The following is a 14,745-nucleotide window of genomic DNA, read 5'->3' as shown; positions in this document are numbered from 1 at the left end:
GGACGTCGGCGACGACGAGTCTCGACCCAGATATCCCGTCGTCGTCGTCGTCGACGACGACGACGACGACGACGACGACGACGTTGTCTCCTCCGCGGCTCCGACTTTTTTTATTTTTCTTTTTCGCTCTCCCATCGCGAACGAACCCTCCCTCCAACGTCCCAGTTGAGGTAGGTTTTTCCACCCTTTCCATTTCCAGCATTACCCTCCGAGCATCGGCTATACGCACACATCGAACCGCGCTTGTGTCCGGCGCGGTTCTGTCCGAGAGACGTTTACGTTAGAATGGTCCTCGTAAAAATTCCCATGCGACTCTCGTGATGAACGAGTATGCTGATCTTACGAGTCATTCTTGAATCATTTTTATTTCAAGTTAACGCGGAGAAAATGCGATAGTAGTATAAGTCAGTGAAAATTCAATCGATTATTTGGAATAAATTCGTACGGGCATCTAAACAATTACGTTTGCATAATATATCGATTTTATTTTGATATCTTTAAAGAACTACCATTCATTGCTATGTTTTGCTTCAAATACAGAAAACGCGATATACTTTATAATACGTGATTTTTTTATATCTAATTTTAAATTTAATATGAGAAGCATTCTAATTCTGAGAATTTACTTAAAAATTAATACAATTAAATTATTTTTTAAAAATTGCTTACGTATTTTTTTACAGAGTGTATGAAAATTTTTCATGGGTAAAGTTGTCTTATAGACTGGAATAATGCGTTGTTATGCATCTGTTATAAAAAATGCCTCAAGACGCTTGAAGTAAACGCTTCAAGTAAACCTTTGTACGTCTTGCATCATTATTGTAGGTTACGCATGCATAAAATAATAAATTAAGTCGACTGATATGATCCGGAGAGCAGTGCGATTGGTCGCCGTTACGGGGAACCCCCCTTTATTTTTTTATCGCACTGTAGAAATCTCTATGGTGCCGGCCATAGAAGCTCTTATGATACGCGGCCATTTTGAATTATTAATGCCTATACAACGATCCGATGCATTATATTATAAATAATAATCAATGCAGTTCAATGCACTGACGTTGCTCAAGAAACAATTGCATATATTTCCATATTAATTCTATTTTATAGTAATATTTTTAAATTCTCTATAAATATATTTGATATCCCATTGTATACAAAAATTATTTCATAGCAGTTTTGCAATCAAATTCCAACAATGTAACAATAATTAACTATACAATTGCCGATGATATTTAAAATGATGCATTTCCGAATTTCGCCTTTGATAGATTAATGTAAGTTTTACCATTTAAAAAGAACATGATCATGGTATATCGTACATATAATATCTAAGAGATGTTCAAAAGCTGAAAGTATTTAAACCGAATAAACTCGAAAAGAAGGGCATCTGATAACGTTAAGTTCAATCCTGCCTTAAATTCTACCCGACGTATGCTTAATCGATAACACCGCTATGACATCAATTATCCGATGAAACCGCAAAATGACGATGTGTAGCTAAAGATCACAAGTCAATACAAGCTTAGAATAAAGAAAGAGAATGAAAGAGAAAGAGAGTTTTATCTCCGAGATCTGAACGATGATGGAATCCTGAATAAACGTCGTGGAACGAGGTGCGTATCAGTTTATATGGGCTAAATTGTTTAAGGGTCGATGTGTCCTTAAGCTAAGGCAAAAGGTTGTCTGGGGCGGCGTCTAGCCGTGTCTATCGATTATCCTCCGTCCTTGTCTGTTCCCTCCGATCTTACCGTCTCTTTCCCGCCGCCCCACCTTGTCACCCTCTACCTATACATCTCCATCCTTGCTCTTCCATCTTTCTATCGTGTCCCCCCCCCTCTCTCTCTCTCTCTTTATTTCTCTCGTTCTCTTTGGTTTCCTACCTCCTCGTCACCCACATCCTCCTCCGTGCTCCTGACCTGTCGCAAACTATCTACGCACTTATGCATGGTATTTGGAGCCTTCTTACAACGGTGACACGCTCGATTGGGGGATCTCATCTGTAAAGGGTGATCTCAAACTCTATTATTTATTTTTCTCTAGTCGTGCGGCTAATCTCTGTTTAATCTTTATTAGGAACATATGTATAAGTGCGTTATAATTGCAACATATTGGCAAATTTCTATTTTAAAATTTTATTCTAAATATTATTTCTGTATATAAATAGACGTAAAATAAAAATGTCGAAAATTTAAAAAGGAAAAAGCCTTTATCGATTATTCTTTAAAATTGTATATTCCATGTTTCTTTTTTTAGTTCAAAGTTTTTAATTAGATATATGTATGTATATGTATATATACCCGTGGCATTTGCAACATTTTAAGCATTAAATGTTATATAATCTGTCGAGGAATATTGACGGATTGTCAATACGAAGGATATTAATGAGGCCGTTTTACGCTATGGCCACGCTATATCGTGATTTCAACAAGTAAGGCTAGATTTCGATTCTGAATGCCGATTTCAAATAGAAAATTGTCAAATAAACGATAAACTCGTTAGCGTATATCCAGCTGTGTCATAACTAACACAAATTGAATATTGCATAAAATAATTATAGCAAGATTACAATAAGATTATGAACGCGCAAAATGAAACACATTGTGTATTCGTCTCAACTATTGAAATATTTTTGAACGGTTAAAGTAACTTTTTGCTGCTAACTACTTGCAATTTTTTGCGTCATATAATGTGTTACGAGTCGTTCGTAATGTGTCGCAGAAGGCTTTGTGAAACGCAATAAACGACATAAAGAATGAAATGACATAAAGTAGGGCATGTTTCATGTCGCGCATTTCTTTCACAAAGAAATGTAAGAAATGTAAAGAAATGGTGAATATTTTTAATGAAGTTTAAAACACATGATCAAAAATCTTAAATCGAGAAAACATAGCGCAACGTCTTTTTTACAACCTTTTTTGACATTACAATAATACATTATCTTTAAAAATTCCAAGATCTTCAAGATTGTAATTAATAATAATACATGTACTGTTCTCAAGTATGTTATTCTCGAACGCGACATCTGGCACTGCCATCAAAATACATGTCATTACTTGATCTATTATTCAAGAGAGGGGAATAATATCTTATTAATTCACTATAATAATTTTTAAGACGTAAATTAATTTATAATACAATAACAACTTTAAATAATGTATATTTATCGAATATTTCCCTTTGATTATAATGCAGACACCTACATATAAACAGCATTATAATGTTCCAAAAAAAAATTTTATCATCTATTACAAAGAAGATGAAATAAATTTTTTATATATATATACATTATCTAACTATATATATATATATCATTTTAAAAAGATTTATATCAATTATATATTATGCTACCTTGAGCTAAAAGTGGAGTTGAAAGAAGATAGAGTGTCGAAGTAAGACAATCAATATCATACATAAGCTATGCGTTCTATTTTAACTATTTCACATAATAAATTTAATTAGCTAAATTTTCCAAATAAATGTATTACCGTATCAAGAGAAAAAAAAGAGAAAATATTGTAAAATATTACGAATACGTCGCGAATAAAACAGAGTATAAGATAATCATCTGTAATAATTCTTGTAGGATTAAAGTGCGTATCAGGGTATTCCAAGTGACAATTTGCGATACACGCGCGCGCGTGTGACAGACGGGTCGTGACCTAGGCCGTCTTGAAGGGCAGACATTTTTTAATCGATAACCAGTCCCCTTCTCCCCTTCCCCGCGACGACCGACACCCCCGAAGGCAACGGAGGGTGATGAGGTCGCTGACTAAAGGGGAGACCGAAGGGGGTGAAGGGAAAGAGAAAGAAAGAGAGAGAGAAAGAGACCGACCGCGACGATCGTGGAGGCGTAAGGACACCTCACTGTACTTCGGTGCTCTCATACCATCAGCCTAAATAAAGGCCCATCCCTTAAAGCGGATCGGCTCGAAAACATTGTTAAAGGGGATGGAGCGCCGAAAGTGATCTTGGCAGGATGAAACGGGAGATTGGCAAGGTTCACCAGTTGTCTCGATTAGTCACGATAATGGGTCGCCGTTAATAATAACGTCGAAACAGCGAAAGTTCTTCGCGGATACAGAGAGACACGCTTTTAGCAGAAGATAACTAGACACTACGAAGATGAACACGTGGATTGCATTAAGAATTTAATACATGAGCTTGATGATTGAGCTTCTGCAAATCGCAGTGCGACAAGATAAAAATGTCTCTTTTTCGATCATTTTCTTTTACTCGAAAAGCGCGAGAAAAGTAGTGAAAAATACAGCGATAAGAGTTGTGCGTATGATAAATATTTCTCCAAACTTTTATAAAATAGATAAATCATATGAATTGAGGGAAACAATTAAAATCTTAAAATAAAACCAAAATATAATCTTTAAAGTCTCGCGTTAATTTAATTTCCAATATACGTAACACATAAAGAATCATGATTCATTAATAATGATTAATTCGTCAAAGCTTTCGAAGAGTCTCATTGGCATACTCATTGATTTTTCTAGATAATCTCGCGTGTCTCGAATTTCGGCAAGTTATATCAGACTACGTAATAGCAAAAAACAAGAAAAAAAGGCAATAAAGAAGAGCGAACGCGGAGAACTCGGGGCGAAACGGCAAAATATTGTTTTTCCATTCTTCTCGCGGGCGACGATGGCGAGACGAGGTGCCAGCAGTGTTTTCAGAAAAAATATACCACCCCCGTTGCCGCCCCCGCCCGCGGCATGACGATCTGTATTTTTTCCACCCCGTTTTCCTTCCCCGCTGTCATCGTTATATCTTGCTCCTATGGAAAACGCAAGGCTTGCAAATTTCGAAACAAAAACATCGGCCGAAAGTAAAACCAAATTTGTTTTGCGCCTTTTCGCAATTACGAAACAAGGCAAGTGTAAAACTACAATAAAAACTGTTGTATCGATGGAAAATAACGTTTCATCAATCATATCAGTATTTTTTTGCATTCGTTGTATGTATTGCTAAAAATTGACAGGTGAATCTAAACTGTTGCTAATCACGTTACGCTATAATAAATGTTTTATCCTCCTTCAAACAAGTTTAATTACTGATTAGATTTATAATTTACATTCTATAGAAAAATAACATCTCTGCCGTTATTATTCAAAAATATGTATACTATATATTCTTCTTTACACACACTCAAAAATATAAAAATATAATAATCGGTTCAAGTCCATAATACAATAGTTTTTCCAAATTATTTAAAATCCTAAATAGATTTTTTAAATAAAAAGCTAAGAGTATTTTGGATCAAGACCTTTTTATACGTAACAATTTGCAAATAATTAATATACAGACTAATTTTTAATCGATAAACATCTTATTCTGGCATTTGTATGTTTCTATGACGTTAAGCATAAAAATTGAGGGAAAATAATATTTGTAAAAAAAATCATGTGCAGAAAATTCCGTGAATGGATCTTAAAAGATTATCATTTTTACGGTACTAAGTGTTTCGGGGGAAAAAAGTTAAGAATATAATATAATATACCGCGATGTTTAATGATTGTAATTTCACCATTTCAACCGACATGTTGCGTTACATAATCGATTTATGGACTTGAAATTGCATTTATGTTTATTATTAATATCTTCCTAACGATTCGGCGAGAACCGTAAAAAAAAACGACCGAGCGCGATATGGCCGCTTCAACTGCGATACTGCATATTTTGCGAGCATGTGTGTGCTTGTATGTGTGTATGTATGTGATCGTCGGGATAATTTGTGAAACGTTAGGCAGAGCATCCCGTACATCGCGTTACTCTAACGACAATTTGACGTTTGAGAGAAACGGAATCGAAGTCGCTTGAAAAGCGCATCGCTGCTAATTACGATGGAACGGCGAGAAACGTCAACGTCTCGTTAGCGCAGATTTTGTTAATAGTGGCATGCACGACGCGAGATTCACCTGTTGCGTAAACATGGTAACTCTAGGTGTCCCGGAATTCTAAACGAGTAACCCCAAGGAGCGCCCGATAAAATACTTTTACCGAACACACACTTTTCTCTCTTTTTGAGCTAAATTGACGGATGAATTAATATTTTAAGCAGTTAATATGTTTTCCTTTTTCATAATAAATTGTATAATCATCGCATTGAAATAATGAATAGAAATAATAGAGCTAATATTTTATAAAAATGCAATATTAAATCTGTTATCTCTCGAATTGATATTGAATCTTATAGAAATAATTGATATTGTCAGCATGTCGATCGAAATAACTGAGTGACCGAAAGTTGCAACAATTTTTGAAGCAGACTCTCATACATTAATCCCGATAACGTAAACGGCCATTTTTTGGCAACGGGCAACGATGCTAGTAGAGACAGAAGCATTTAAAGTACGATCATATATCACACCTGGGTATTATTTTTATTTTCGGACCGAAAAAAAATTATCTCCATCATCCTTTTTTGCAACCTGTTGCAGCGCAAACGCTACAAGGGGGAAAACAAGCGTTCGGATTGTCAAATAAAAGTAATTGAGAGAATGCGTCGAAACGGTCCGCGAATCGCAACCAGTCGTTGTTTTTCTGAGTAAAAAAAGAGAGAGAATATTAAACGATTACCTGTTGCGATCTGTTGACTGTACAAGCGTACGATCGGGTTTTAATAATGAAAAAGTAAACGAAATGCTTTTTGTTACATTACAATCTCGAATAATTGATCGCAGTCGTTCGACAAGCGACAAAATTCAAATTTTCTCGATTTACGAAAGAATCGTAAAATTGCATGCACCCAGAACAACTGTGATCCGATACGTTTAATTGTTTTATTGCTAAATCTCCATCCCCCACCTTTCTCTCTCTCTTTTGTTTTTGCTACATCTCCATATAATATTCACAAAGTTTATAAATATTTCCTGTCCTCATGATATTTTTCATCGAGATTATTTTGCGAATCTTTCAAAGAGTTCATAACGTCCCATAAATTAAATCAACTTATTTATATTACACCTATTTCTTTTAATTATCATTAAATATATTTGATTTACACTGATATATAGGGATTTATGTCTGTGTGTTATTAAATTCAATTTAAAGAGATAGATGCCGGAAGAATTCGGCATAAATGTATCGAAAGATCCGTACGGATTTCGGCAAGCCCCCTCAACAATAGAACAAGTCTCCCCCGTTTTGTTACGCGTTTTCCATGATAATCGGACATTCTAACCGACGCGTGGTCGCGTCATGAAATTCGTTCCCTCGGATGGTTCGGGCGATACTCCAGTTCGGGCTTGCACATCCCTCGCGTTAGGGGTTGGTAATTCGAGGCCGGGTACCCTCCTCCGTACGTGCTAGGACCTCTCGACGTTCCCTGTTTTATCCACCGCGGATAAGGGTTGGCTAACCGCCCAAAATCTCGGGGGTAAATTGAAACCTTCCACATCGCGTGGCGGTAAAATTTGCTCCGCGCATCGACAAGAGGGAAGGACTTTGAGGAATATAATTTTCACATTGCTGCACCGATAATCATTGCACTTTTACTTTCTAATTATTGCAACAAAAAAGAACTGAATAATAATCTTTAATAAACGATTCAACATATAATATTGAAACATTTTTGCTATCTTCTAAAACAGATGAATAAATAACCGAGTAACTTTCGTATAATTTCTATCATAATTTAAAATTTATCATAATTTATATATATATATATATATATATATATATATATATATATATATAAAATCTTCACGTTGTATTATATGAGATATATAAAATAAATTGTATATATTTATTGTGGAAACAATTAATCATACTAATATAATATACATAAACAACTTACTATTACAATAAATTATTGAACCGTGTTCTTTTTTTCGTGCAGAAATTTATATTTACGTAATACATAACTTTTTCAAAATTTTTTCTGGAAGATACAGACACGTTTTAAATGAATATTTTATTTGAAACACTCACAAAAGGTGAAGGTGAAAATGTGTGTGTTGCAATATCATATATATATATATATATATATTTATTTATATAATTGAAATAATATTAAATATTAATAATGCAAGCCCATAAATAAAACTTGATAAAGAAAATAATCGGAATTACAATAATTATTATAAAAGCAATCATCACATCAAAAATTTATTTTCATGACGATATGGTAAAATCCTAAAATGCATAAAGTCATGTAAAATTTAATTAGCGGCTATTATAGAAAAACCGTGCTTATTAGAGCGATTAATTTTTTCACACAAGCGCATACTGAGCAAAAAAAAAACGGTAAAGCCTAAAACGTCTCCAAACGACAATATCCGGTTAGATGCCAGAATGTTGTATCAACAATGTATTTTCGATATACTATACCGTCAATACAGTTTACACATGACTTTATGTATGACTAAAAAAAAAATAAGATGTTTAATGTGAATATTTTTTCGCAGTATGATGTATATTTGTGAATTACAAAGCATTTCATAAATAATAATAAAAAGATTATGACAGTCATATTTTGTAAGAATTTCTCTGGCTTTTCATTTTATATACACACATACACATATATAAAATTGATGTCAGTTTGTATAAGTTTCTGACGTCATCTACAGATTTTTGAAATTTAGATGCAAACGTATGTATCATTTTCATCAAAAAAAAGTCATATGAATTCTGAAAATTTATAGGCGATATTAAGAGGTTTGGTGAAAGAACGCAAGAGATTATTGGTCGTAAGAGAAACTACGTAATTAATTCTCCTTCGTGAATTAAAGCTCGCGATTAGTTACGTGAAATTCTTATTTACCGCGAAGAATCTGTTTGATAATCTTATTATATATATATATATATATATATATATATATGTAAATAGAAGCTGCATTAATTAATTATATTATGCTATTAATCATTTGAAGTCATATCAAATCATACGAAAAGTTATGTGCAGCTTTAATTATCTTTTGCAAAAAATATATATGCCATTAGAGCTTATATCCCTTATCGATCTATAAAAATATAAACAAGAAAATAAAACCGAAATAAAAAAATTAATTCTTTAATTGAAAGAAGAAATTGCGTTGCATTTGCTACAGTTATGTCAGAGTGCACAATTATGTATAATTTAGATTAACATCCAACATTAGAGATAAATCATCGGGTATATCTTCTATCATAACGTCACGGTTTTTTTGTTCCGTAAATAAGAAAATCGCAAATAAAAATTATAAATAATTATAGGAACATAAATATTTTTATCGTTAACCGCAAGAAATCGCGATCGTGATTACAATTATAAGATCAAAATGATTTACGCATATTGATAATTATCTATAAAAAATCGAGCATAGTTGCTGATTATTAAGCATAAGTGCTGTTGATCGATGATTGTTTATTTCTTCAATAATTACCTATGTAACGTCAGCGTATAATTATAATTATAACGAAAAGTGGGTGATATTAATAAAAGAAAACGTGAATTTCTCTCTCGTTTCGAGGTATATCAATCGCAATATCGTTCTCAATTTATTCTAATTATTTATGGAAATGTGCAAGGGTGTCTTGTACGTGATTTAATCGTGCATCCAATCGGATTTTTATAGGAATTTTCGTAAGAAATTTCAACCAATGCATGATTTCGATACGTGCACGCGTCTTTAAGTCGCGCCAGATTCCGGTTTCCGGAAGAAGTGTCCTCCATCCGCCTCCCCACGTCTCTTTCTCTCTCTCTTTCATTTCTATCCAAGAATCTCCCCGGATGGAGACACGTTCACCGTCTCTCGGAGCACGGATGGGAGATTTAGGGGAGAATCGCACGATTAATGGCATCCCCTACGACTGCGAAGCGGCTTCTCTCGCTAAATTCAAGATCGAAGATCGAACGGCTGATAGGATCTATCGTATCGTTACCGCTTGAGTCTTTCCTCGAGAGAATCTCTCGACTTTCTCGTATATATTAATGCAGGTAAACGTCGATTAGCAATGTTTAATATACGTAATGTAAACACTGATGTATATATATTTATCTCGAAGAGTACAAGAGAAGAAGCAATAAAATTTTAGATATAGGGACATGTCACACGATAAATATTAAGGCAAATTTAACACTTTTAAAGCATTCCATTGATAAAAAGCAACTCGCTGATGTAATTGAAGATTAGCATCATGTTACATATATATGAAAACGAGATAACGCGATATGGCACAATATTTATTTGTATTATATTCATTTTATAATTCCTTTTATCTTGGTTTTTTACAAAACGCGAAGAGCGAATCCAAGCTCTCGTTATATTTCAGAGATCGGTTCGCTCGAAATTGGACAACGCGAGTCAGAGTAAATGCGTAGCAGCTTCTCGCGTGCGCGTATACGGAAGGAAAAATATTTTCGGTTTTTACAGAGATCGGACTCTCTGTGCCGGCCGGACAGAGTCTTGGATCCCCCTCGGGCGCGCGCGCGCGCGAATCTCCGTTAAAAGGAGGCCGAAGGAGCCGACGTTGAAAATTCCGCGGCGGTGCCTTTTGTCCCCGCGATGTGCTTCACCTTTTTTCTTTTTGCCAGCGGTCGCCCTCTTTTTTTTTCGTTCTTCTTTCTCTTCTCTCTTTCGCCTTTCCCTCTCGCTACCAGAATTGTCGACGAGAGAGGACGGAGGAAAACGCATAATTCCGGTTCTCTCTTTGTCTCTCCCATTTTGTCTTTTACGCTCATCTCGATCTACGTCAGAGCCAACGATCCGAAGTCTGGCCTCTCTTGTCCCCTCGCGAGATAACGGATTGTCGCTCTTCGTCGGTAGCGCGCGCTGATTCGTCTCACAGAACGAGCCGCTGCGAGCATCAATCTCTCGTCAAAGCTCAGCTACTAGTCGTAGAAATACCGATGTGAGAAGAGAGAAAGAGCCTACAATGTGTTCGCTCGTCCAACCGCGACGAGAAACCTTCTTCCGTCGCGTCGCGTCGCCTGAGCAATCGTTCGGTTTTCTTTTCGTGTCTTCTGTCGTGATTGCTCGCTGCGAAAATTGTCAGATCGACATCGAATACTGATCTTTCCGATTTTTCCGATCAAATTAATAAATCGTTATTTATGTAAAAGTATTATTGGTTCCCATAACAATATCATATACACACGAATTTATGAAGATGACGAGATATGATTAAAATAATCTTTCTTGAAGCAAAGATTATAAAATTATATAAATCACAAGATTGAAATGTGATTAAAATTTTACAATTATTATTATTTTCTAGAAAGAAAGAGAGAGAGAGAGAGATTATATATTTTTTAAATATTCTCTCTCTCTCTCTCTCTCTCTCTCTCTCTATTTATTTTAATATATCGAGACATTTTATATATATATATATATATAAAATGTCTCGATATATTAAAATAAATCGCTCTTTTCTAAATTTTGCTTATCCATTAAAATTAATCATGGAAACAATTGTATTGTAACACTTAATTGTTATGCAATTCTAGGAGTAATCAAGGAATGTTCCAAGTTGAAATTTTTGATAACGAAATAAATATCATCATTTAATATACATAAAAAAAAGCTAATTCAATAATTTATCTCCCGAATAATGCAATGAAATGTTGAGTTCCAAAGAGCAAAAGTAACATCGAGCATACCGTGCTCGAGACGCTTCGAAGCAGCTGAATTTAATGCCGCTGAGTTTTAATTTTGCACTTTGAAACAGCTCTGATAAATTGCGATCGCGCAGGTATGATTGACACATCGCAATCTCTCTCTCTCTCTCTCTCTCTCTCTCTCTCATTTTCATTTTTAGATTAAAATCAAAGATTGTGTTGAATAATTTAAGTAAATGCAGAGTAATATAGCCGTACGAAAATGATGTCAATATATTTTTCTAATAATGAGAAGTCGATATGTGTAGGTATGTGTGTATATATGCGCGTGTTTGTGATAAAATATGCTTTTTCATATTTTAGCATCAATAATTGAAATAAATAAAATTTAAAAAATATCTAAAAGTTTTAATCAAAATAATTTATCTAATTTCAAAAAATGATCTCTTCTAAAAATGATATATATATTTTCTAACAGATTAATCTAAAAATCTTGATATATATTGCGAGAGCAGAAGCCTCGTGCCCATTGTCACGGATGTACCATACATACACGCACGTGCGTGATGCGCGCAACGCTGCGGCGCAGCGTTTCGTGTGCGTAAGGTCCGCCGTGTAACTCGGCGGGCTAATGATGATGACACTCTTATTTCTTCGGGAGGACGCGGGTCATTTTTCAAAAGGCAGCGAGGGGGAAGAGCGGCCCGAGAGAGCTTCTGAACGAGGAGAGGAAAGCGAAACGAGAAGCCGGAGAGTGAAAAGAAGGAAGAGATGCGGAATAAGAAAAAGAAGAAACGAAGACGACGACGACGAGATTCCCTCCGCGCGCTAGCGCAGAAGCTAATGTCCGGAACGACTCCTAAACCATTAGATGAGGAGAAAAGAGAAAAGAAACTGTAGCGGCCGGTGCGCGGATGAGATACTCTCTCTCTCTCTTTCTTTCTTCTTTCTTCCGTTTCATCCAGTCGAGCCACTTTTCTCCAGGAGCTTTCGCTCTCGGAGGAAGATAGAGAGCGGACAAAGAGACGGCTTAATCGCGGAGAAGATAACGATATCGTTACGCCTCTCGCGTGTCAAAGAGAGCCGTGAATTATTGAGGGAACAAAATTTCGATGGAGGTCAACGACGGCGCGGTTACATTATTACTCTTCGACATTTCCTCATCCGCCTGATAGCTCAAGAAACGGACTCTGACCGACAAGTTGAAGCTACGAAACATTTTAATGTTTCGCGCACATAAAGTGTTTGTATACTACGATACATCATACAATTTATATGACAAGCGAAAAAATACACACGGCGTTTGTTTAAATAAAAACATTATACCCTCTTTTTGAGAATTTACTCGTGGCTGAAAATCAATATTCGTAATTTTGTAGAATATATAATACAATCCGCGTAATTAACTCATTTTAACAGATATGTGATAATCACACCGTGTAAACTCTTAATATGTATATTATTAAAAAATTTTATTTTGTTAATAAAATTGAATTTTTTATTCAATTTTATTTAACGTGTCTAAATAACACAGGAAAGATGAAGGGAATATATAACGTGTAAAGACGTATAATTTGACGATCGATAGGCATCGTTGATAATGGGAAGAGCCCTCTTTTCGTCGACGAGAGTTTAAGTAAGCGTCTACCGATTAATTATTCACCATACGTCCGCATTTAATTCGATTCCCTTTTACGTGGAGGGCCGAATCACGAACGGTTCGTAAACATTGTCAATTATTTAAATAACTACCGTACTATCTTTCCGTCTAATTCGTCACGTCTCTACGCGCCTTACGTTAGCATCGTAACGTAACTTCATAATAGAACGGAAGATCATCGAATACATATTATTATTATATATAACGTTGAATTGTGTAGATAATAAAAGTGTTGTTCCGGCAAAAAAATAAAATTATAACGATGCAGCAATAAACACATTTCCCTATCGAGGGCATTTTATATTACTTTATATTCCTTATCGACGGACATCTTATTACATTCTCGACAAGAGAAAACAAAAAGGAAGAGTATCGAAACGTCTCGCGATGAGTATCATCGTAGCACCTGTCCCATTGTTGAAAATTCCACAATGTGCTGTATATGCGAACACGACGGAAGCTGCTTCTAGCGGTGCGAAAGTCTCGTCGCGTCGCGTCGCGTCACTGCAGCTGCAGCTGCAGCATCGGCCTGTTTTCTACACGCTCGCTTATATATATAATAAATCTCCATTAACTGCCGAAATTCGGCGTACGCGCGTTTAGCCCAATTACCATGCCCGAGCCTGTCTTTTTTTCTGTAAACTGAACACGATTTTATCGGTGGTTTAATTGAATCGTCCGGCAAGAACGGGGGGATACAACGCAAAGTCCGAGTTAATTCATTCGGCAAAACAATCGCGTCCCAGTTTCTCAATATTTAGCAGTGAAATTCTATTTAAACTCCCGAGATTTGCATTGTTCAGAACGTCCCATTATATTAATGATTTGTTTATTTTACATTTCAAATTAATATTACATTTTTTAATTGATCAATTAATAACAAAATACAAATTATTAATAAACAAATTTTCACAAAATTTCTGGATTAAAATTTTAAAAATTTAAGTCGCAAATGTAGATATCAGCAATCAAGAATTTTGATGTTTAAAATCTATTTCATAAAAATTAAAAAATTACCATGCGTGCTCATTTCGTCGAAGAAATCGATTTCAAGTCCTTTTGAAGAAAAGAAATAATATTAAAGTATCCCATATATATTTCTGTCGCTCTACTGAATGGGCGCTATTCACGATTTTATGAATAGAATTCACGAAATGAACGAATAACACGATTGTGATCTGTGTAAAACTCGATTCGACTTTAATGTTTCTATTTTTTCCTAACGAGGAACACACAATAGTGCCAAAAGATGCCCCCCCTCCCCCCCCCCCCTTCGCCTTTCCCGTTTCGCTGTAAGACGGAAGCGCACGATTGAAACGCAGAGACAAGATAGATGTGCGTCACTTCCGGCCGCGACAGAGGGTGGCGTCTGCACGACGGTCGCCCCTGACAGCCACCCTTTGCTGCGGCTGCCGTGGAAGGGTCGCGTCGCTTCGCGGAATATAATTACTGCCTATGTCGGTGGTATATCTTTGCTCGCGTACGCAATGCATAAATGCGCGACTTGGCGCGAAATTTATTGCAAGTGCTGATAAATCGC

This window comes from Polyergus mexicanus, unplaced genomic scaffold (genome assembly GCF_030449975.1).
Source record: "Polyergus mexicanus isolate NDT 795.1 unplaced genomic scaffold, iyPolMexi1.0 SCAF_8, whole genome shotgun sequence".
In the NCBI taxonomy this organism is placed as follows: Eukaryota; Metazoa; Arthropoda; class Insecta; order Hymenoptera; family Formicidae; genus Polyergus; species Polyergus mexicanus.
This window is presented reverse-complemented; position numbering follows the sequence as displayed.